Source organism: Barbus barbus (genome assembly GCF_936440315.1).
Source record: "Barbus barbus genome assembly, chromosome: 17".
NCBI classification, from domain to species: domain Eukaryota; kingdom Metazoa; phylum Chordata; class Actinopteri; order Cypriniformes; family Cyprinidae; genus Barbus; species Barbus barbus.
Genome location: NC_136745.1, coordinates 6,575,592 through 6,597,044, shown reverse-complemented (window position 1 = coordinate 6,597,044; position 21,453 = coordinate 6,575,592).

The window sequence follows — 21,453 nt, the reverse complement described above, 5'->3', positions numbered from 1 at the left end:
TCTGCTGTCACTTGGAAATACACAATTTGGATTGTGTTATTAAGATGCCACTGGCGAAGAAGTAAGTGATGAGAGAGAGAGAGAAAAAAATCTTCCATATCAAAACAAATTACTTCATGGCTGTCTCCGCCATTTTCCTGAGTGCTTATTATGGCACATATAGGGGCTGAAAAAAAGCTCTCAGGGAACAAAAGGTGTAACTTAAAGCACTGTCATTCTGATTATGTGTTGATGAATGATGTGTTGTCATCCTCTAAGGCGTGCATTGTGATGTAGGAAAGGAATGAGAAAAATAATATTTTACACGTCAGTGTCGCACCTCCATTGAGACGACATGAAGACCTTAAGAACTGGAGTAAACGCTGACCCCTGGGGCCCACCTGTATGGACCCTTTCCAGAAAGATTAAATATGGGTTACGGAATGTTGTCAGATGGTAAGTCAGAGAGTACGTTTTTGTCACCGCATCCAATGTACAGTTGCTATAGGCAGCTCATTTAACTCAATTCAGTTAGACAAGAGACTACAGCGCACAACGCTTGCAGTCTTTCTTCATTGTCTTCTGTCACAAGCCAACTGTGCATTATGGGCTTGCACTGAAATTCACACCAGCGAATCAACCAAAGCAGTACATAACACACACAGGTGCACATTAATATGAAAACAAGCTTTAACGACTCACTGTAAATTGACAAATGTAATGAGGTTTCTTGTGCTGGTCCTAATGATCTGATCTTATCATTCAACACTGCAGCGTTTTATTGATAGGGCCCACAAGCACTTAGTGTTTTCTGCATCTCTGCATCTGAAATCAACGGAAAACCACCAAGCTTTACAAATCATGTCGATTTCATTGAACCAAGTCGGCTCGCTAATCTCTTTCCCATTACCTCACAATGCGGTTTTTGATTTCTCTTGCTGTGTTTAAAAGCAACAGCCCATCCATAAGAAGTGTCCCGGCCACATACTGAGATTCAAAGGCTGCCTGCTTTAAAGAAAACTAGCAATCCAAGCGTGTCAATCCAAGCAAAATTGCTTGCAAACAGGACAGGAAAAATATGCTCTGACTATCATGCAAATCCATTATTTTTCTTTACATAGCAATAAAGACTTCAGCGCTGAACCACAAACACACTTTGTAAAGGAAAATAACTTTTTATAAAGACATTCAAAAACAAAAACAGTATAGGCTGTATGGAAGCCATATATAAAGCATTCATAGCCTTTTTTATCAGTACTGAAACAACAAAGCGTTCAGTTATGGTAAGTTTAAAAACATTTTTACATTTCCTTGAATAATTGAGTACAGCATTAACTATGGTCTACAAAGCATACATAAAAGTTTCCCAAAATTACATATTATCTGATATATGGTAACAATGTGTTGCACATTTAGCGTTTCTGTGCATAAATATTAACAGAAATAGATTAAAGTATCGCTTTACTGTGTTGCTTTGTGAATCAACCACAACAAGCGATGTGCGTGAGTGAGCTGTCCAAATGTTGAACCGAATTAAATCAGACTGTTTCAGATTTGTTTGATCAATGGTTATGCCGAGTTCACACTGCACAATTTTAGTCTTGATCTTCACTTGCTGACAGGTTTTGCGAAATTGCTGACAAATGCCCAAAATCGGAGGCAAAACTGTGCTCGTTCACGCGTGTTAAAATCAGACTTATCAAAGATGCAATCTAACAGAAAAGTCGACACGTCCCCGATGCACTGAAGTATTTGGCATGCTAAATACATGACCCTGTCAGAAATTCTAAATCCTGCTTTATGAAATGAGTCCTGACTGAAAAATACATCGGCAATGACCTACAGCCAATGAGAGAGCAAGATACAGGGCAGCGGAAAGTTCGAGGAGGAGTTATATGAAACGTAGTTTCAAACCAGACAGAGTTGTTGGCGATTCTTCCTATTGTAATGTCATGTAGTGTGTAACCTCCTGTCGACGATCCATCGTGCAATGTAAATACAGCAGCAACTGAATGCTATCCCAGATGATCTGATGACTTTGAAAATCATGCAGCGTAAACTCGGCATTCAAAATTCAAAAGCGTGATTCAGTTTGCAAATTGGGCATTGCTGATTCTTATTTATTGAGCTAGCGCATTTTTAATGGAACATAGTCAGTTGGGAAAAACCACTTTGTTGATCGTAATGTGCCTTTGACAGCGAGACTTTGAGTAACAACTTGTGATTTTGTTTCTGAGAATTGCCTCAAAATCCAACATGTTCTCACTCCCAACTCATTACATACTGACATTTGGTCAGGACCCCTTGGTGTTGCTTTATGATGCTCAAGGTACCCCTTTAGTGTCATTTTTCGACATGCAGGGTCCTCCACTGTTTTCAGTTGTTTGTCTTAATTTAATGGTTTGCATGCATTTGCAAAAATAGAAAAAAATGTATATAAATATATAATCATCCAGATCAGATGGTGTATCAGCACCTAGAGACGACCTCGACTGCCCTGAATTGTCAACGGAGACCAGGACAACTAGATGAGCCCCAGAGACAGATCCCTAGTGAAGACCTTGTCCCCTAGACAGCCATTGGGACAAGACCACGGGAACCAGATGAGTCCTCTGCACAATCTGACTTTGCTGCAGCCTAGATTTAAATGGCTGGTTTTATCTGGCCAGAGGAGAAGACACTATTTTGACACACTATTTCGCCATTAAAACTGTAAAGCTGCTTTGAAACAATTTGCATTGTAAAAAGCGCTATATAAATAATGGTGAAATATAAATTTATACTTTCATTGGAGCACCTAACCCCACCCCTACCCTAAACCTGCCCAATTCTGAACCATATAACAAATAATATAAATATAAGTACAATCACAGGTATTTATTGCAAAAACTGACCATAAAAAGCCCTATAAAAGCATTACAAACAAGTCATGTTGCATTCCAAGTCTTCTGAAGCCATGCACTATCTTTATGCAAAGAAGAGAATAAAAAATAAAGTTTTAATTCTCTGAAAATGATCCCGCTCCGTTAACGCGCTCACATCTCATTCAAAAAGATACTCCCATAGCATGACGCAATTGGTCACGAGATACACAAGAGCCAATAGCATCTCACAACCAAAGCTGACGTTAGGCTTCTTTAGGCAGGATTTTTTAAATTTGCTCATGCGCATAGACTGCACAAAGCATCTGAGTTTTACAGCGGACGGAGATGGCGATAACATCTATTGCTCTCACAAATCCATCGTTCCCTTTCAGTCGGTCACTCTGCGTCACGTTGGATGACCGATGAAATTGGGCTCTCGCCAGAGGCCCTGGGCCTGTGGGTCCCTGTGTTCCACCTCGCTGCCCCACCACGGCTACGTCAGTGGTCCCGTTGGTCCCGCTGCCACAATCTCTTGGAGCCTAGCTAGCACTCCCTAGCCCGTCTCGGTGGCTCCTGTGGACCATCAGACTCGGCTACACGATTAAGTTCGCCCAGCGTCCCTCCAAGTTCAGGGGCATCTGGTTCACTTTAGTCAAGGCCATCGATGCCCCTGTCTTACATGCGGCGATCGCAGTCCTGCTGGCGAAGGACACGATAAAGCCGGTCCCTCCAGCCGATATGAGGTCGGGTTTTACAGCCCTTACTTCATTGTGCCCAAGAAAAGCGGTGGGTTACGACCGATCTTGGATCTGCGAGTTTTGAACCGTGCACTTCACAAGCTGCCGTTCAAGATGTTGATGCAGAAACGCATTTTCGGGTGCGTCCGTCCCCTAGATTGGTTCGCAGTGATCGACCTGAAGGACACGTACTTTCATGTCTCGATCCTCCCGCGACACAGGCCATTCCTGAGAATCGCATTCGAGGCTCAAGATTCAAAATTCAAGATTCAAGATTTTTATTTGTCACATACACAATTATACAGAGTATAACCAGCAGTGAAATGTAAGTCAGGTCCGCTCCAAGGACAGTGCAATTATATAGAATACAAATATTAAGAAAAAGAAAAGTAGAAAAAATAAAATAATAAAATAAAAGATAAAAAGTATAAATAAAAATGTGCAGGTCAGTATGTTGTTGACTTAAATAGTAATAAAGAGTAATGTGCAAAATAATGTGCAAAAAAGTTGTACAGGGTATTTAAATAGCAGCAATATGAGGTGGAGAAAAATTATGAATAGCTTATTGATATAGTGATATTTACATGGAGTCAAGTGATGTTATGGCACAGAGTTAGAGACTGATGGCCTGGGGGAAGAAGCTCCTCCTATGTCTCTCAGTTTTTGCCATCAGGCTACGGAAGCGCTTACCAGATGGAAGCAAAGTGAATAGACGGTTACCAGGGTGATTAGAGTCCTTGATGATTTTGACAGCTCTATTTTTGCAACGTTTGAGGTAGATGTCCTGCAGAGAGGGGAGAGCAGACCCTGAGATGCGCTCAGCTAAGCGCACAACTCTCTGGCCTTGCAGTCTTGTTTCCATACCACACTGAGATGCACTGAGTCAATAAACTTTCTATGGTCCCTGAATAGAAAGTTTTCAGGATTGCTGGTGAGACCCCGAATTTCCTCAGCTGTCGCAGGTGGTACAGTCTTTGCCTGGCTTTCTTAACCTGTGTTTGGATGTGTGTAGTCCAAGTCAGGTTCTCGGAGATGTTTACACCAAGGTACTTGAAGCTACTCACCCTCTCCACAGGGGTCCCACTGATCATAAGAGGAGTGTAGGTCCGCTGCTGTCTCTTCCTAAAGTCCATGATCAGCTCTTTAGTTTTGCTCACATTCAGAGAGAGACAGTTGTCCTGGCACCATGATGTGAGTCTCTCTACCTCACAGATGAGCCGAGCAGGAATGTGACAAAATGGGCATATCAGTACAAGGTCCTGCCCTTCGGGCTGTCCCTGTCGCCTCGCATCTTCACCAAAGTCGTGGAGGCGGCCCTTGATCCCCTGAGAGAACGGGGTGTCCACATCCTCAACTACCTCGACGACTAGCTCATACTTGCATAGTCTCGAGAGTAGTTGTGCGCACACAGGGACCTGGTGCTCAGGCACCTCAGCCAGTTGGGCCTTCGGGTCAACTGGGAAAAGAGCAAACTCATGCCAACGAAGAGGATCTATTTTCTTGGCGTGGAGTTGGATTCGGTCAACCAGACAGCACGCCTCACCCAGGAATGTGCTCAGTCGGTGCTGAACTGCCTCAAGACTTTATCAGGCAGGACGGCGGTCCCACTGAAACTCTTTCAGAGGCTCCTGGGGCATATGGCTGCAGCTGCGGCGATAGTTCCGCTCGGTCTGCTCCAAATGAGACCGCTTCAGCACTGGCTCCATGGCCGAATCCCGAGGTGGGCGTGGAAACACAGTACTCACCAGGTTCAGATTACACCGGCCTGCCGCAAGACCTTCAGCCCGTGGTCAGATCCCTCGTTCCTTCAGGCAGGTGTGCCCCTGGAGCAGGTATCCAGGCATGCTGTGGTATTCACGAATGCCTCGGCCACGCAGTGTCAAGGGTAATGGATGGGTCCCCAACTGCATTGGCATATCAATTGCCTTGAGCTACTGGCAGTACGCCTTGCCTTGAGCCGCCTCAGAGGGTGCCTGCAGGGCAAGGACTTCCTGGTCCGTACGGACAACACTGCGACCGTTGCGTATATCAACCGGCAAGGCGGTTTACGCTCTCGTTGCATGTCGCAACTCGCCTGCCACCTCCTCCTCTGGAGTCAGAAGCATCTGAGGTTCCTTCGTGCCATCCACATCCTGGGAGTGTTCAATCGGGCAGCCGACGAGCTGTCTCGAGCAGCACTTCCTGGGGAGTGGAGACTCCATCCCCAGGCGGATCAGCTGGTTTGGGGACGGTTCGGAGTTGCTGAGGTGGACCTGTTTGCATCTCCAGAAACCACCCATTGCCAGTGGTTCTACTCCCTAACCAAGGCAACGCTCGGCACGGATGCACTGGCACACAGCTGGCCCCGGGGCCTGCGCAAATATGCGTCCCCCCAGTGAGCCTACTAGCACAGACACTGTGCAAGATCAGGGAGGACGAGGATCAGGTCCTGTTAGTGGCTCCATATTGGCCCAACAGGACCTGGTTCCCGGAACTCATGCTCCTCGCGACAGCCCCTCCCTGGCCGATTCCTCTGAGGAAGGATCTGCTTTCTCAGAGACGGGGCACCCTCTGGCACCCACGTCCAGACCTGTGGAAACTCCACGTGTGGTCCCTGGATGGGACGCGGAGGTTCTAGGTGACCTACCCCAGGAGGTAGCACTCACTATCTCTTCAGCACATGCACCGTCCACAAGAAGGGCCTATGCTCTGAAGTGGGACCTGTTCGTCGAATGGTGTCCCTCTCACCATGAGGACCCCTGGAGATGTTCAATCAGAACCGTGCTTTCCTTTTTGCAACAAGGGTTGGAGCGTAGGCTGTCCCCCTCCACCCTTAAGGTTTATGTTGCTGCTATTTCCGGTCACCATGACCCCGTAGAGGGGAAGTCGGTGGTGAAGCACAATCTGCTTGTCAGGTTTCTTAGGGGGGCCAGGAGCTTAAATCCTTCTAGACCTCTCTCCCTACTCTCTTGGGATTTGGCATTGGTGCTAAGAGCCCTACAAATTGCCCCCTTTGAACCTTTGCAGTCAGTCGAGTTGAAGTTTCTTTCTATGAATACTCCTGACTGCATTGGCTTCGATCAAGAGGGTGGGGGACATGCAGGCATTTTCGGTCGATGAATCGTGCCTTGAGTTTTGGCCGGCTGACTCCAGTGCAACACTGAGGCCCCGGCCCGGCTATGTGCCCAAGGTTCCTACCACTCCCTTCAGGGACCAGGTAGTGAACCTGCAAGTGCTACCTCTGGAGGAGGCAGACCCAGCCCTAGCTTTGCTCTGTCCTGTACGTGCACTGCGATAGTACATGGATAGAGCTTCAGGACCTCAGAACATCTCTTTGTCTGTTACGGAGGACAGCAGAAGGGGAAGGCTGTCTCCAAGCAGAGGATGGCCCACTGGATAGTGGATGCCATCACCTTGGCCTATGAAGCACAAGGTGTGCCCTGCCCGCTCAGGTTGTGTGCTCACTCCACTAGGGGTGTCGCATCGTCCTGGGAGTTTTATAGCCTACGTCTCAAACTGGTTTCCTCTTGTGTTCTTATCTCAAACGGGTAGTGGCACTGAGAGGCCAGGCTCAGAGTCGGCTTGCGGCGTCCTTACGCCTAATTCTCCAGAGAGTTCCTTAACCAGGCAAATCCTGTCGAGTCCTCCAGCACTCCGGCATCCGGATGTGGTGGAGCATCCGGTGCCAGGCCTTTCAGCCAATGAATTCTTGAAATTTAGTGTGAGGCTAGTGCCCATATGAGAGACCCTGCTGGGGTCCCATATGTGTATTCCACAGTATGCTTATTAGAGCCATGTTTCCCCTGGCAGACCACGTTCTGCCATCTCTAATGATGCAGCCTAAGCCATCTCAGAGACTTCCATGTGCAATAGGGACCTACAGGGTTACTTCACATGTCTAAATGTCACTTAACCCCCTCTGGGGGGAGGTGACTCCACAGCATGCCTCTTCCAAGCGGAAGGGCACGCTTCCCAGTGTTATCCATGTCCTACTGTTTGGGTTGCTCAAGGAACAACAGTAGATGACCTTCTCTGTGTAGAGCCCGGCCCTATCGTCTGCCTTATAGGAAGGATCAGGAGGCCTACACAGGGCACTGGAAGGGGCAGCTCCTCTGGCGCATTGGCAGGGATCCCAATTTTGACTGAAAGGGAACATCTCGGTTACATATGTAACCCTCGTTCCCTGAAGGAGGGAATGGAGACGTCACATCACCACAGTCGCTGTACCACTGCTGAGCTGCCGGGTCACCGGCTCGGCTTCTCAGCGAAAGCATGAATTAATGCGGTGCACCTGCTGCCTCTTATACTCACGCTGTGCTCAGCGGCAGTTGGATGCGAATTACCACATGCCAATGTCCATTGGCTCGTTTAGTTTCACTCAAAGTGGATTGGTCTCTCTGGTGAGATCCCAATTTCGTCAGTCATCCGACGTGACGTCTCTATTCCCTCCTTCAGGGTATGAGGGTTACATACGTAACCGAGATGTTTTTCCTTGGATGACTTGGAATATTAATACTTTTTGAATAAATTATGACTGTAAATGCATCTGTCTGTTATATCTTGTGTTTTATTGACAAACGGTTCTATAGGTTTAGGGGCAGTGGTTGGGTTACGTGCTCATAAATGTGTAAATAGTGTAATATAAATAAAACTGTTGTGACTGTTTACATTGAAAAATCACACCCCAACATATATGCAATAATTATTGGCTGTATTACACTGCCCGTCCAAAAAAAAAAGTCACACACTCTAATATTTTGTTGGACCGCCTTTAGCTTTGATTACGGCACACATTCGCCGTGGCATCATTTCGATAAGCTTCTGCAGTGTCACAACATTTATTCCCATCCAGAGTTGCATTAATTTTTCACCAAGATCTTGTATTGAGGATTGGAGAGTCGGACCGCTGCGCAAAGTCTTCTCCAGCACATCCCAAAGATTCTCAGTGGGATTAAGATCTGACTCTGGACTCTGTGGTGGTCAATCCATGTGTGAAAATTATGTCTCATGCGCCCTGAAACACTCTTTCACAATTTGAGCCTGACCCAGATAGCAGACGGATGTGGGCCACTTCAGGCATTGATGCGGCACTGGTGGCCTTCTTATGGCCCGCACCAAATGTGTCTGAGCCTGAAGTGGCCCACATGTAAAATGGCAAATATGGCCCAAAAAATGTAAATCACATCTGGGCCATTTTAGGCAAAGATGCGGCACTCATGACAATGTGTAATCTGAATCTGAGCCTAAAGTGGCCCATATGATAGATAATAAACATGGCCCAAATATGACAAACCAAATGTGGGCCACCTATGGCAAAAACGTGGCACAATTGACAATGACTAATCTGGATGTAAACCAAATATGGCCCACATATGTTTCAGCAAATGTGGCCCAATTATCTTAAAACATATCTGGGCCAGGTTGGGCAAAGATATGGCACAGTGGCACTGGCTCATCTGGATGTGAGCCAAAAGTGGCCCACATTTAATCCTGAAAATGTGGCCCAGTTATCTCAAAACATATCTGGGCCCGGTTTGGCAAAGATATGGCACAGTGGCACTGGCTCACCTTGATGTGAGCCAAAAGTGGCCCACATATAATCCTGAAAATGTGGCCCAGTTATCTTATAACACATCTGGGCCAGGTTTGGCAAAGATATGGCTCAGTGAATACTGGCTCATCTGGATGTGAGCCAAAAGTGACCCACATATAATGTTGCAAATGTGGCCCAGTTATCTTATAACACATCTGGGCCAGGTTTGGCAAAGATATGGCTCAGTGATCACTGGCTCACCTGGATGTGAGACAAAAGTGGCCCACATATAATGTTGCAAATGTGGCCCAGTTATCTTATAACACATCTGGGCCAGGTTTGGCAAAGATATGGCACAGTGGCACTGGCTCACCTTGATGTGAGCCAAAAGTGGCCCACATATAATCCTGAAAATGTGGCCCAGTTATCTTATAACATATCTGGGCCAGGTTTGGCAAAGATATGGCTCAGTGAATACTGGCTCATCTGGATGTGAGCCAAAAGTGGCCCACATATAATGTCGCAAATGTGGCCCAGTTATCTTAAAACATATCTTTGCCAGGTTTGGCAAATATATGGCACAGTGGCACTGGCTCATCTGGATGTGAGCCAAAAGTGGCCCACATATAATGTTGCAAATGTGGCCCAGTTATCTTATAACACATCTGGGCCAGGTTTGGCAAAGATATGGCACAGTGACCACTGGCTCATCTGGATGTGAGCCAAAAGTGGCCCACATATAATGTTGCTAATGTGGCCCAGTTATCTTATAACACATCTGGGACAGGTTTGGCAAATATATGGCTCAGTGACCACTGGCTCATCTGAATGTGAGCCAAAAATGGCCCACATATAATGTTGAAAATGTGGCCCAGTTATCTTAAAACACATCTGGGCCAGGTTTGGCAAAGATATGGCTCAGTGACCACTGGCTCATCTGGATGTGAGCCAAAAGTGGCCCACATATAATGTTGCAAATGTGGCCCAGTTATCTTATAACACATCTGGGCCAGGTTTGGCAAATATATGGCTGATGACCACTGGCCCATCAGGATGTGAGCCAAAAGTGGCCCACATATAATGTTGCTAATGTGGCCCAGTTATCTTATAACACATCTGGGCCAGGTTTGGCAAATATATGGCTGAGTGACCACTGGCCCATCAGGATGTGAGCCAAAAGTGGCCCACATATAATATTGAAAATGTGGCCCAGTTATCTTATAACACATCTGGGCCAGGTTTGGCAAATATATGGCTCAGTGACCACTGGCTCATCTGGATGTGAGCCAAAAGTGGCCCACATATAATGTTGCTAATGTGGCCCAGTTATCTTATAACACATCTGGGATAGGTTTGGCAAATATATGGCTCAGTGACCCCTGGCTCATCTGGATGTGAGCCAAAAATGGCCCACATATAATGTTGAAAATGTGGCCCAGTTATCTTAACACACATTTGGGCCAGGTTTGGCAAAGATATGGCTCAGTGACCACTGGCTCATCTGGATGTGAGCCAAAAGTGGCCCACATATAATATTGAAAATGTGTCCCAGTTATCTTAAAACACATCTGGGCCAGGTTTGGCAAAGATATGGCTCAGTGGCCACTGGCTCATCTGGATGTGAGCCAAAAGTGGCCCACATATAATGTTGCAAATTTGGCCCAGTTATCTCAAAACATATCTGGGCCAGGTTTGGTAAAGATATGGCTGAGTGACCACTGGCTCATCAGGATGTGAGCCAAAAGTGGCCCACATATAATATTGAAAATGTGGCCCAGTTATCTTATAACACATCTGGGCCAGGTTTGGCAAAGATATGGCTCAGTGACCACTGGCTCATCTGGATGTGAGCCAAAAGTGGCCCACATATAATATTGAAAATGTGGCCCAGTTATCTTATAACACATCTGGGCCAGGTTTGGCAAAGATATGGCTAAGTGACCACTGGTTCATCTGGATGTGAGCCAAAAGTGGCCCACATATAATATTGAAAATGTGGCCCAGTTATCTTATAACACATCTGGGCCAGGTTTGGCAAAGATATGGCTGAGTGACCACTGGCTCATCTGGATGTGAGCCAAAAGTGGCCCACATATAATGTTGCAAGTGTCGCCCAGTTATCTTATAACACATCTGGGCCAGGTTTGGCAAAGATATGGCTGAGTGACCACTGGCTCATCTGGATGTGAGCCAAAAGTGGCCCACATATAATATTGAAAATGTGGCCCAGTTATCTTATAACACATCTGGGCCAGGTTTGGCAAAGATATGGCTCAGTGACCACTGGCTCATCTGGATGTGAGCCAAAAGTGGCCCACATATAATATTGAAAATGTGGCCCAGTTATCTTATAACACATCTGGGCCAGGTTTGGCAAAGATATGGCTGAGTGACAACTGGCTCATCTGGATGTGAGCCAAAAGTGGCCCACATATAATGTTGCAAGTGTCGCCCAGTTATCTTATAACACATCTGGGCCAGGTTTGGCAAAGATATGGCTAAGTGACCACTGGCTCATCTGGATGTGAGCCAAAAGTGGCCCACATATAATATTGAAAATGTGGCCCAGTTATCTTATAACACATCTGGGCCAGGTTTGGCAAAGATATGGCTGAGTGACCACTGGCTCATCTGGATGTGAGCCAAAAGTGGCCCACATATAATGTTGCAAGTGTCGCCCAGTTATCTTATAACACATCTGGGCCAGGTTTGGCAAAGATATGGCTAAGTGACCACTGGCTCATCTGGATGTGAGCCAAAAGTGGCCCACATATAATATTGAAAATGTGGCCCAGTTATCTTATAACACATCTGGGCCAGGTTTGGCAAAGATATGGCTAAGTGACCACTGGCTCATCTGGATGTGAGCCAAAAGTGGCCCACATATAATATTGAAAATGTGGCCCAGTTATCTTATAACACATCTGGGCCAGGTTTGTCAAAGATATGGCTGAGTGACCACTGGCTCATCTGGATGTGAGCCAAAAGTGGCCCACATATAATGTTGCAAATGTGGCCCAGTTATCTTATAACACATCTGGGCCAGGTTTGGCAAAGATATGGCTAAATGACCACTGGCTCATCTGGATGTGAGCCAAAAGTGGCCCACATATAACGCTGTAAAAAGGCACAGTTATCTCAGAATGTATTTGGGCCAGTTTTGGCAAAGATATGCTACAGTGGCACTGCCTCAGGTGTGAGCCGAAAGTGCCACCCATATGGCATGGCAAATATGGTCCATATAATTCATAATAATTTGGGCCACATTTGGAAAATATACGGCACAGTCAGCATTGGCTAATCAGGGTGTAAGTCTAACTTGGCCCACATTCGAAATATGCCCCCCAAAAATGTAAACCTACGTGGTAAGTCCATTTCTGGCTTAGATGCAACACTTCTGACAATGGCTAATTTAGCTTAAAAAGGACAGACTTTGAAACTGCCTTGAATTTTTTTTTAACAACATTTAACAATATTTTTTGGTATAGATGCAGCAGGCACTTAGGCTGTGTGTCGTGTCCACCAATGCGTTTTTTTTTCACGCGATTGGTGTGTTTATTCAATTGTTTTCAATGGGAGTGCCGCGTTTTTAAAACGCCATGCATTTTTCTGGCTATAAAGCGCTGAACACTCAGCGTTTTTTATAGATCGGCGAGAGTTAAAGAATGTTAAACTTTGGTTAAAACGCTCATTACTGTCACTTTCTACCAGACCGTCCAATCACAATGGAGGAGGGGCGGGAAAAATACCACACCGACCAACTGTCACAACATTCTTTCTGTACAACATCAAATAGCAGAGTAGATGGAAAAATTATATTTCTGGTTTCCGAACATACGTGTCTATACCATATGACATCCGTACTATACAAACATTATTAGTATTATACAAATTATCAGCGAAATCAGTTACAAGTAAACTGTGCTACGGATATTCTGTATAGCAACAAAGCGTCTCAAAAAAAAAAAACAACAACAAAAACGCTGCACTGCCAAAACACTTTCAATCGCCCACAGCTAGGCGTTTTCAGTAGATTGCCTAGCATTTTCGGCTGGCTAAAAACGTTTTGGTGGACATGTCCTTAGGCTGGATGTGAGGCTACATGTACTTACATCTATAACATATATGCTATTGCTGACATATGTTTTGTAGGTAGAGTGTCTCGAAAAGTTCAAGTGTCTAAGTTCAAACTTATGAAGAGTTTTTTATGGTTTTGGGATGTGCAAGAAGATACTTTAGTTGCTGTTTGTGCAAAGCTTGGGGCACAATGATTTTGCCAAGTACTGTATCAACATATTTTTGTTGATCTTGGAACATCATTCCTGTCCATAAAAATAGTCCTAACCCTAACCCTACAATCAGAGGGAAATGATAATATCTAGAAGCATGGTTGAAAGCCTAAACTTGGCATAACTTCAAACTTCAATTCTAATTGGTCGATATGAATGCTGTTCCAGGATCAATAAAGATGTTGAGCCAGGAACATGTTGTAGCCTACTCTGTGAAACCTTGCTTGCTTGCTAGCAGTGTCATATAGGCCTAACTTCTAAAGCAGACACGGATAAACTTCCAATGAGGCCTCAAGATGAGTTAAAATTATGACAAATTAGTCAATCAAGATATTTCTTATTATTTGGCTATTTTTATAACAAATGTACTGGATTTGTTGTGGAGAATAGGACTATAAGGAGACATTGAAGTCAAAAAGGTTGTGATTCACTGTTCCTATGTGTCTCAAGTGACCCCACAAAGGGTAATATTTGAAACCCCCTTAAAATATTCAAATATTTAAAAATAATCCTATTCAAATATTGAAAATATATTAAAAAAATATTTAAAAAATGAAATAAACATATTTTAAATAAACAAATAAACATTTAATTTTATTACATTCAGGGTTCTCAAGTTTTATCAAAATCTTGATGCGGTTAGGGGAGGAGCCCTGATGGAGCCCCAATTTTACCCATTGTTCATAATTAACCAGCACAAATTGAAATTATAACAATTGGTAAATCTGATAAATGACAGAGCAATTCATCACATCAAAAATACTCTTTAATGTTATATTTCAAAATTACAAATATACAAAAATTCCAAAAATATAACAAATTGCTCAAGAGTACACACTCCAGCTTATGAAATGTGTTTTGTGTTGTAAGTGTTTGTTGCACATTTTGATGCCTTGATAACAGGGGTAGGGGGCTCCCAGACATTTTCACTGTCATAATGGATGCCAGTGTTCCGTCCAGAGCCAACCTGTTTCTAGTTTTGGTTTTGTTCAAACCTATCTCCATCAGGACGTGTGTTCGCGCGATGTTGTTGGTTGCCTAGTAACGAACGTACAGTGGCCGAGAATGTTCCGTCAACTTTGTTCGCGCATCTATGTTGCCTACACGTGCTGGCAGCAGGAAACGTCACTTTGGCTGTATCCGAAATCGCCCCCGGTTGGCATTGCCTTTTCAGCGTGAGAAATACACGGCGTGGCGTACAGCGTGTGAACTGGTTGAATTGCGTGTGTCTCACGCCCACATTTCTGGCTTAATATAATTTACATTTATACAACTGTCATTTTTAGGCTATAAATAATCTGTTTTAAAGATAAAAAATATATAATTTTAATTGACATTATAATTGATGAAATACGATTAAATGAACGACAAAGCTCTTGTGAGAAAATATTATTATTTTGATAATTAACTTTTTCAGCCCTCTGCATTCATGAAAAAATTGTCACATTTTTTTGCTTCAGCTTACTTATTTATTAGAGATACGATCTCTATTTTGTTTATAACAAAATATTTACTGCATTTGAAGTTGTCTTTGAAAAAAAAAAATCAAACTGATTCGGCCCTTTAAATTTAAACAGCCGTAAGGCGCGAAAAAGGCGCTCGAAACCAAAAGGTCAGAGGATTGTCAGTTGGAGGGAGGACGAATACTGCAAACAAACAATCAAGGTAAGATCGATACATTTATATTTTCTTAGCGATTGCTTCGTTATATCCATGTTGTATGAGTTAATGGAATAACTTCTAATTTCGAAGTAACATTATTTTGGCAGTTTATAGCTCTAAGCTAGATCTATTATGGTTATCGAATGCGAAATGAACAAGTATCGATTGAACGGCGCGCCAATACATTTAGATTTGCTCATGTTGCTCCGATCTTGCCAACCTTCAGTCAGTTCTGCACGGTGAAAGTATTTAACTCTTGTCTTATTTTGGCACAACAATGAAAAATGTATATATAATAGCCTATAGTGTAATTTTTCCTTCATGTTTATACATTGGGCATACAGTAATACTGCAGTAACTGCACTAGTTTTATTACTTTGTGACAGCATTTTTCGTTAACTAGCAATAATGCACAAATTACTACATGCTTTTTCTTACAATAATAGCTTTTATGAGATGATTACAAAGTAACAATAGCCTAATAGATATTATTGAGCAAGTTGGTTCAGGTATTATTACTCTATGTATTTCACATTTTTAGTATACCCTAGTAATTTTAAAATTAGTTTGCCTGCTTTTTTTTTTTTTTTCATTTAATGTTTTGAGTCAGGATGTTTTTCACCTTAATAACACATGTTGATGTGATTTGCTACAGAAAACTGCTGGTGGGAATAAAATGCTACAGTTTAGAGTTCACTGTCACCATTAAGGTAAGCTGCTGATACATTTCATGTGGTACAAAATAAAAAAGTATCAAGGAATTTTTTTTTTGTTTTGTTCGTTTATATAAGCTACAATTTAAAAGTGTAATTTAAAGTGTAAAACTTAAAACTTTAAAGTGTAATTATTATTTTTAAACAGTTCTTATAAATACATACAGTATGTAATTCCATCCAAAACATTTTTTGAGGTGACTCAATCATGATCATGAGGTGACTAAAGATTCCCAGTTCCCAGCCATATTATACAATGATTTATTGCTTGTCTTTGTTGAATAATACAGAAGATAAAGAGCTTAAACAACTAGTATATTAAATCGCATTATTAGTAAAAAAAAAAAAAAGTAAAAAAAATAATTTTTAAATAAAAAACACATTTAGATTATTTTCCAAAATCGTTCGACTAACATTATTACTTGTTCGGCCTCAAACTCTGACCATGATGACATTGTGTCACTACTAAAAGAGATTGAATCTGATCTTAGATTTGTTAGTCTACCTCTACTCCGTGTGTTTCTCTGCACAGACCCTGTGCACCCAGAATGCGATCTTCCCAGATGTCCTTCATCTCCACCCGGAACCTCTTCGCCCCCCTCCGCGAGACGGAACGCGATGCTGTGATCGTCGGAGGCTCCATCGTCCGGCACGTCCGTGCTACGTCAGCTGAAGGTAGAGTGCACACTCACTGTTTCCCCGGTGCTCGTGTTCTCAATGTTTCTGCGAATGTTTACCCGCGATCCTGAAGGGCAACGAGAACATCGGTGCTGTCGTGCTGCACGCGGGGACAAACGACATCAAGCTGCGGCAGATGGAGACACTGAAGAGGGACTACAGAAGCCTGATCGAGATGGTACGCAGCACATCGCCCGCGGCGACGATCATCGTGTTAGGACTGCTTCCCACGTATCGACAAGGAAACGAAAGGTTCAGTAGACTGTTTGCTTTAAACGAATGGTTATTGTCATGGTGTAAAGAACAGAAACTGCTCTTTGTTAATAATTGGAATCTTTTCTGGGAGCATCCTAGGCTTTTCCGTGCTGATGACCTGCACCCCAGCAGAGTCGGAGCGGAACTCCTGTCGGACAACATCTCCAGGACGCTACGCTCCATCTGACTAGTAAGACAATTCTCAAATAACTGCCATGAGGACTTTTGTTCTACCCACTTAAAAAATAGAAGTACTTGCGTTGTCCAATCTATACAGACTGTGTCTGTTCCCCGAATAGCGAGGTCTAAATATAAATTTAATGCAGGATCTAGAAAAAATCTGACCGTGATTAAACCAGAAAAACGCAAAATAAACGAACAAAAACTATTTTTAAAGCTTGGGCTCCTAAATATTAGATCACTCGCACCCAAAGCAGTTATTGTAAATGAAATGATCACAGATAATAATTTTGATGTACTCTGCCTGACTCGATAAAACAAAAACAACAAGCAGCCGAAATAGTGGAATAAAGTCGTTATTTTTGTTTGTTTTTTTGCGCACAAAAAGTATTCTCGTCGCTTGATAAACTTATGGTTGAACTAACATGAACAAACAGTGAACGACTGTAACATTAAAAAAGCTTAATAAATAATGCAGTTCATGTTAGTTAATACTAGTTAATACATTAATTAATGTTAACAATTAAGGCCTTAGAGTTACCAAACTGTTTAATGCACTGGTAGTTCCAGTCCATTTTTTCCCCATTCAGTATTAATGTGCTATTGCTATTAAAACACTATTGTAAAATCAGCATTCAACAGTGTACTTTGTTTTTGTGTGTATCCAATAAAGGCTTGCAAGATTGCCATGATGACGCAGATGGCCCAGCCAAGGTGGTCAAATTCTTTAATTTTGGATGGCTCCATTTGCCAATGTCTTCTAGTGTGTTTACTTCTGCGTTGTCTGTTTTTTTTTTGGATGACCAACTGGAAACATGTTTTGTTTTGTTTTTTTGTTTAGTTCTAAGATGCTTTATATGCACATATTTTGTGTTTTTATTATTATTGCTATTTTTTTTTTTAGATTGCTTTCCAGTTTTGAAAATGGAAACTTGCACTTGGTTGTTCTTTGACAATATTAATAAATAATGCAAATGTTTTCAGAAATGTGTTTAAATCATCTGTTGTAACTTCTCTTAACATAAAAAGGGGGCATTTTTAAATTTCTCTTTAGTTTATATCTCTTAGTGTCAATGATATGGCACAGCATGCACACACAAAAACACACAGTTATGGTTTATTTATGTAATTCTTGGCTAACATGTGGCTGAACAACTGGCCTACATGTGGAGCAGATCTGGCAAACAGGAGTGCATTGCAAAAGTGCCACCATTCCATGCTGCATGAGGAATGTTGGGAAAGACCAGGGTTTGTATAAAAATCAACTGTGGCCAGGTGTGGTTTATTTGGTTTGTTGTTGGGTTACATGTGGCACTGCTATGGCTTAATTGTGGCCCAAATCTGGCAAACAGGAGTGGACTGCCTTAAGTGCCATAATGTTCATCTGGCCCACATACCGCGTGGAATGATGGCACTTGGGCGGTCCTCTCCTGTTTGCCAGATTTGGGCCACAATTAAGCCAAAGCAATGCCGCATGTCAGCCGTAAACAAAACAAATGAAGCAGAACTGGCCCACATCTGGCCCAGACACCAAAATTGCTGTGGCCCAGATCCGGCCCACACTTGACACTTTCATCTGGCCCACATACCGCGTGGAATGATGGCACTTGGGCGGTCCGCTCCTGTTTGCCAGATTTGGGCCACAATTAGGCCAAAGCAATGCCGCATGTCAGCCGTAAACAAAACAAATGAAGCAGAACTGGCCCACATCTGGCCCAGACACCAAAATTGCTGTGGCCCAGATCCGGCCCACACTTGACACTTTCATCTGGCCCACATACCGCGTGGAATGATGGCACTTGGGCGGTCCGCTCCTGTTTGCCAGATTTGGGCCACAATTAAGCCATAGCAATGCCGCATGTCAGCCGTAAACAAAACAAATGAAGCAGAACTGGCCCACATCTGGCCCAGACACCAAAATTGCTGTGGCCCAGATCCGGCCCACACTTTACGTTTTCATCTGGCCCACATACCGCGTGGAATGATGGCACTTGGGCGGTCCGCTCCTGTTTGCCAGATTTGGGCCACAATTAAGCCATAGCAATGCCGCATGTCAGCCGTAAACAAAACAAATGAAGCAGAACTGACCCACATCTGGCCCAGACACCAAAATTGCTGTGGCCCAGATCTGGCCCACACTTGACGTTTTCATCTGGCCCACATACCGCGTGGAATGATGGCACTTGGGCGGTCCGCTCCTGTTTGCCAGATTTGGGCCACAATTAGGCCAAAGCAATGCCGCATGTCAGCCATAAACAAAACAAATGAAGCAGAACTGGCCCACATCTGGCCCAGACACCAAAATTGCTGTGGCCCAGATCCGGCCCACACTTGACGTTTTCATCTGGCCCACATACCGCGTGGAATGATGGCACTTGGGCGGTCCGCTCCTGTTTGCCAGATTTGGGCCACAATTAAGCCATAGCAATGCCGCATGTCAGCCGTAAACAAAACAAATGAAGCAGAACTGGCCCAGACACCAAAATTGCTGTGGCCCAGATCTGGCCCACACTTGACGTTTTCATCTGGCCCACATACCGCGTGGAATGATGGCACTTGGGCGGTCCGCTCCTTTTTGCCGGATTTGGGCCACAATTAAGCCATAGCAATGCCGCATGTCAGCCGTAAACAAAACAAATGAAGCAGAACTGGCCCACATCTGGCCCAGACACCAAAATTGCTGTGGCCCAGATCCGGCCCACACTTGACGTTTTCATCTGGCCCACATACCGCGTGGAATGATGGCACTTGGGCGGTCCGCTCCTGTTTGCCAGATTTGGGCCACAATTAAGCCATAGCAATGCCGCATGTCAGCCGTAACAAAACAAATGAAGCAGAACTGGCCCACATCTGGCCCAGACACCAAAATTGCTGTGGCCCAGATCCGGCCCACACTTGACATTTTCATCTGGCCCACATACCGCGTGGAATGATGGCACTTGGGCGGTCCGCTCCTGTTTGCCAGATTTGGGCCACAATTAAGCCATAGCAATGCCGCATGTCAGCCGTAAACAAAACAAATGAAGCAGAACTGGCCCACATCTGGCCCAGACACCAAAATTGCTGTGGCCCAGATCTGGCCCACACTTGACGTTTTCATCTGGCCCACATACCGCGTGGAATGATGGCACTTGGGCGGTCCGCTCCTGTTTGCCAGATTTGGGCCACAATTAAGCCATAGCAATGCCGCATGTCAGCCGTAAACAAAACAAATGAAGCAGAACTGGCCCACATCTGGCCCAGACACCAAAATTGCTGTGGCCCAGATCCGGCCCACACTTGACGTTTTCATCTGGCCCACATACCGCGTGGAATGATGGCACTTGGGCGGTCCGCTCCTGATTGCCAGATTTGGGCCACAATTAAGCCATAGCAAAGCCGCATGTCAGCCATAAAAAAAAAACAAATGAAGCAGAACTGGCCCACATCTGGCCCAGACACCAAAATTGCTGTGGCCCAGATCCGGCCCACACTTGGCCAGTTCTGCTTCATTAGTTTTTTTTTTACGGCTGACATGCGGCTTTGTTATGGCTTAATTGTGGCCCAAATCTGGCAAACAGGAGCGGACCGCCCAAGTGCCATCATTCCACGCGGTATGTGGGCCAGATGAAAACGTCAAGTGTGGGCCGGATCTGGGCCACAGCAATTTTGGTGTCTGGGCCAGATGTGGGCCAGTTCTGCTTCATTTGTTTTTTTTACGGCTGACATGCGGCATTGCTATGGCTTAATTGTGGCCCAAATCTGGCAAACAGGAGCGGACCGCCCAAGTGCCATCATTCCACGCGGTATGTGGGCCAGATGAAAACGTCAAGTGTGGGCCAGATCTGGGCCACAGCAATTTTGGTGTCTGGGCCAGATGTGGGCCAGTTCTGCTTCATTTGTTTTGTTTACGGCTGACATGCGGCATTGCTATGGCTTAATTGTGGCCCAAATCTGGCAAACAGGAGCGGACCGCCCAAGTGCCATCATTCCACGCGGTATGTGGGCCAGATGAAAATGTCAAGTGTGGGCCGGATCTGGGCCACAGCAATTTTGGTGTCTGGGCCAGATGTGGGCCAGTTCTGCTTCATTTGTTTTGTTACGGCTGACATGCGGCATTGCTATGGCTTAATTGTGGCCCAAATCTGGCAAACAGGAGCGGACCGCCCAAGTGCCATCATTCCACGCGGTATGTGGGCCAGATGAAAACGTCAAGTGTGGGCCGGATCTGGGCCACAGCAATTTTGGTGTCTGGGCCAGATGTGGGCCAGTTCTGCTTCATTTGTTTTGTTTACGGCTGACATGCGGCATTGCTATGGCTTAATTGTGGCCCAAATCTGGCAAACAGGAGCGGACCGCCCAAGTGCCATCATTCCACGCGGTATGTGGGCCAGATGAAAGTGTCAAGTGTGGGCCGGATCTGGGCCACAGCAATTTTGGTGTCTGGGCCAGATGTGGGCCAGTTCTGCTTCATTTGTTTTTTTTACGGCTGACATGCGGCATTGCTATGGCTTAATTGTGGCCCAAATCTGGCAAACAGGAGCGGACCGCCCAAGTGCCATCATTCCACGCGGTATGTGGGCCAGATGAAAGTGTCAAGTGTGG